This window comes from Chrysochloris asiatica, unplaced genomic scaffold (assembly GCF_000296735.1).
Source record: "Chrysochloris asiatica unplaced genomic scaffold, ChrAsi1.0 scaffold00135, whole genome shotgun sequence".
Lineage (NCBI taxonomy): Eukaryota > Metazoa > Chordata > Mammalia > Afrosoricida > Chrysochloridae > Chrysochloris > Chrysochloris asiatica.
The window spans coordinates 5,757,031-5,761,992 of NW_006408653.1; the positions used below are offsets into that span (position 1 = coordinate 5,757,031).

General features: G+C 40.0%; 1 pseudogene; it reads right to left on the minus strand.

Annotated features, from left to right (window-relative positions):
• Positions 1-1,815: 1,815 nt before the first annotated feature.
• LOC102831522 lies at positions 1,816-2,118 on the minus strand (annotated as a pseudogene).
• Positions 2,119-4,962: the final 2,844 nt, after the last annotated feature.

Sequence of the window (4,962 nt, forward strand, 5' to 3'; positions counted from 1 at the left end):
AGATTGTTGTTTATTTGTCCAGTGGTAAGGATTTTACATTGAGATGCAATCCACACAGAAGGCTGTGCTCTTTGATCTTCATCAGTAAGTATTTTAAGTCCTCTTCACTTTCAGCAAGCAAGGTTGTATCATTTGCATATTGCAGGTTGTTAATGAGTCTTCCTCTAATTCTGATGCCATGTTTTTCTTCATATAACCCAACTTCACGGATTATTTGCTCAGTATACAGGTTGATTAAGTATGGTGAAGGAATACAACACTGTCGCGCACCTTTCTTAATCTTAAACCATTCAGTGTTCCCATGTTCTGTTCAAACAACTGCTTCTTGGTCCAGGTACAAATTCCTCATGAGCACATTAAGTGTTCCAGAATACTCATACTTGGCAATGTTGCCATAGCTTGTCATGATCCACACAATCGAAAGCCTTTGCATAGTCAATAAAGCACAGGTAAACATCTTTCTGGTGTTCTCTGCTTTCAGCCAAGATCCATCTGACTGATATCCCTCATTCCACAGCCTCTTCTGAATCTGGCTTGAACCTCTGGAAGTTCTCTGTCAATGTATGCTTGCAGCCATTACTTTTAGTAAAGGTAAAGCCATTTTACGTTTAGTAAAACTTTACTCGCATGGGACATCAAAGAGATTGTCCGATGATTTCCTCATTCCGTTGGGTCACCTCTCTTTGGAATGGGCACAAATATGGATCTCTTCCAATCAGTTGGCCAGACAGCAAATCAAAACAACAATGAGATATCATCTTGTTGTTGTTGTTGTTACAAGGTGCTGTTGAGTCTGTTCTGATTCATAGTGATCCTATGCCAAACAGAATGCACTATCCTCACAATTGTTGTTGCCCTTGGCACTATTGTTGTTGTCACTGTGCCAATCCATCTTGTTGGGAGTCATCTTAGGTTGGGTTCTCTAGAAAAGTAAAACCAGTGAAACTTTTATGTGTATGTTGTTTTTGTTGTTGTGTGTCATAGTCATTTCTGACCCATAGAGACCCTGGATAGGGTTTTCAAGGTATGATCTGTGGTTCAAACCAACTTTGCAATCCAGCACATTAACCCACAGTGCCACACCAGGAGCTCTTTATGTGTATATATAAAGATAATGTTGTTGTTGTTAGAACAACTCAGTAAAATAAAATTCTGGTTTATTGTTGGACAACATTGTTTCATACATACATAAAACAGGCCAAAAAAAAGAAAAAAAGCCAGCAACTTCATAGACAAAAAAAAAGGAAAAGAAACTGTATCTTTGGCCTTTTTTTAACCATCTCATACAAACCAACTACTTAGAGTACGACTAAGTACATACACAAAAAAGTTACCAGAATGCTCGGAATAAGAGTGTAATTTTTGTTGTTGTTGTTTTTGCTTTTTTTTACAAGGTTGTTTTTCTCCTGTGAGATTATAATGAACATGGTCACACCACAAGTAAAGTCAGAATTAGGACAGACAACACACCAAAGGCTGGTTTGGTCATCTGAGATCATTAAATAGCTGATCCCCAACAATATGTGCAAGAATATAAAATGTAAATAAAAAATACAAACAAATTTTCCTTTTTAAAATATTTTTAAGAAAAAAAGCAGGGCCTTAGAAGTTTTGGTTCTTTTTTTCTCCCCTGTTGCAAATTCACGCTGTGGTTTTAGTTGAGTGGTGGTGAGCGCTTGTTATCTGCGGGTGGCGCTGCCCAAAGTGGAAGGGTGGGACTCTACTGGAAGGTGACAACGTTTACAGTCTGAGACGGGAAATGGAGGGTGTAGGTCACAGTGTCCTTTTTAAATTTAACTTTTCCTTCTTTGCTGTCTAGTCATCCTCGTCGGTCTTTTGCTTCTTGGTGTCAACATCATCATCCTCATCATTTTCAGCTGCCCGTTTGCCCGTAGCTGCCTCGGCCTCCTCATCTTCATTTCCATCTTCTTCCTCACCATCACCTTCTTCCTCTTCCTCATCTACCTCATTGTCAGCCTCCTACTCCGCATTTTCCTCGTTAGCGTTCCCATTAGCGGGTGCGTTTCCTCCATTTTCTGTTTTCTCCAAAACCTCCTTCTTCTCCTTTAAGTCCTTGGTGGTGATCTCAGAGCTGGTGTCCACAGCCGAGTCTGACATGACGGGGCATGCCGGTGATCCGATACAGAGGATGACAGAGTGAGAGTTCGAGTTCGGGGACTCTGGCGAGAGAGGTGCCGGAGTCCTCAGCGGCAGAGGTGGCTGCGGGGAGCAGGGAGCAGGGACCCGGAGCTGGAGCCAGCCCAGGAGCGATGCAAAGATGGCTTTTCAGAGCAGCCAGTCTAAAGGGAATTTTATATCAAGGAAATGGCTCACAATTATAAATAGGAGAGTCTATGCCTGGGCCAGATGAACCAAGATTTATAGACAGATCTGGCGGACAGACAGACAGGCAGGCAAGTCTGGAAGGTAGGTAGACAGGCAAATAATAAAGCAAGCCAGTGGCATAAGTCCAAAAAACTAAAGGTTGGAAGACAATCCAAATGCAAGATCAAGATACAACAGAAAGTGACCAAGCTTTGCCTGAGTGTTCATTATACAGGAAGTAGGCCACACCCCTGAGGAAACATCCTTTCAATTGATTGTCTGTTCAGAACCAATTATCACAGCACTAAATAAACCTGTTCACAGCCAATCATCATAGAGTCAACTACACTGTCAGATCACATCATGGGAATAACCACAACTCAAATGACAAAACATGGGTCTCCAAGTTGACACAAAACCTTAACTATCACAAGGGTTGTCCTCTTTTTCACCGACCCTCCACTTTACCAAGCATGATGTCATTTTCCAGAGACTGCTCCCTCCTGATATATGTTTGAAGTATGAGAGATGAAGTCTCACCATCCTGGCCGTACTTCGGATTGCACTTCCTCCAACAGATTTGCTCATTCTTTTGTTAGTCCATGGTACCTTATTTTGTTTGTGAATTTAATGAAGGTTTACAAAGCAGTTATCAGTTTTACATGCAACAAGTCATATACTCTGCTTCATTTCAATGATTATAATCCCTTCCAGATACCATGGCACTTTTATTCTTCCCCAACACCATAACTCAAATGCATCAATTCTTCTATGTTCTTATTAATTGTCAAATATTCACATGCATATGAGGATATTGAAAATACCAGGGCTTGGGTCAGGTACACCTTAGCCCTCAAACTGACATCTTTGCTCTTGAACACTTTCAAGAGGTCTTGTGCAGCAGATTTGCTAATGAAATATGGTATTGGATTTCTTGACTGCTTCTTCCATAAGTGTTGATAGTGGATCCAAATAAAATGAAGTCTTTGACAACTTCAAACTTTATCCCTTTATCATGATATTATTTATTGGTCTAGTGGTGAGGATTTGGGTTTTCTTTACATTGAGGTACAGCCCATAACGAAGGAAGTGATATTTGATCACCTTTAGTATTTTAAGTCCTCTTCCCTTTTAACAAGCAAGGTTGTATCATTAGCATATTGCAAATTATTAACCAGTCTTCCTCCAATCCTGATGCCACATTCTTCTTCAGATAATCCAGTTTCTCAGATTATTTGCTTAGCATACAGTTTGAATAATCATAGTGAAAAAATACAACACTGACACACACTTTTCCTAATTTTAAATCATTCAACACATTTCCTCCCCCCGAAACAACTGCCTCTTGGTCTACATACAAGTTCCTCAAGAGCACAATTAACTGTTCCAGAATACTCATTCTCTGCAATGTTGTTCATAGTTTGTCGTGGTTCATGCAGTTGAAAGCCTTTGCACAGTCAATAAAACACAGGTTACAATCTTCCTGGAGTCCTGGGTGGTACTGAGAGTGAATGCATTGGACAGCAAAGTCTATTTGAAGCCAAGATTGGCAGTTCAAGCTCACCAGCTGCTCCTTGGAAACCCTATCTATTCAGGGTCACTATGGGCCAGAACTGACTCGATGGCACGTAACAACCACAACATCTTTCTAATATTCTCTGCTTTCATCCAAGATCCCTCATTCCATGTTCTCATCTGAATCCAGCTTGAACCTCTGGCAGTTCCCTGTCAATATACTATTGCACTATTTAAAAAATTATCTTAAGCAAAATTTAATTGCATGTGATATTAATGATATTTTCTGATGATTTCCACATTCTATTGGGTCACCCTCTCTTTGGAATGGGCACAAATATGGATCTCTCCCAATTAATTGGCTTGGTAGCTATCTTCCAAATTTCTTGGTATAGATGAGTGAATGCCTCCAGTGCTACATTAGTTCATCGAAAGATTTCAATTTGTATTTCACTCCAAAATTTGGAAAAATTCTGTTCAGCTCTTTTACCTCCTCATTTCTTCCAGTTGCTTTAACATCTCTCTGCTGGAGAGCAAGTTTCAGAGTCTCTTCTGATATCCATTTGGGTCTTTTCCTTTTTTCTTGTCTTCTTAATGACCTTTTGCTTTCTTCTTGTACAATGTTCTTGATATCATTCCACAACTCTTCTTGTTTGTGGTCATTAGTGTCTAATACATCAAATCTGTTCTTGAGATGATCTCTAAAATGAGGTGCAATACGTTCAAGGTCATATTTGGCTCTCCTGCGCTTGTTTTAATTTCCTTCAGCTTCAGCCTGAACTTGAATATAAGCAATGATGATCTGTTCCACAGTCTGCCCCTAGCCTTGTTTTGGCTGATGCACCATCTCGTCCCACAAATGTAGTCAGTTTGATTCCTGTGTATTCTATCTGGAATATGTGTGTAGTTGGTCATTTTTCAAGTTTGTTTGTGGGTTTTTTTGTTTGTTTGTTTGTTTTTAAAGGGTTGTTGCTTCTCTAGGTAAGGTCCCACATTCTATTTGTGCGTTCCTCTCTTGATGGTCCTAGGGTCCTCTGTTTCTGGACTGTAACATTAACCACTCCCCTTTTTTTGTTACAAAACTTCTACCTGTACAAGTGTGACAGTCGCGATTAATCATGA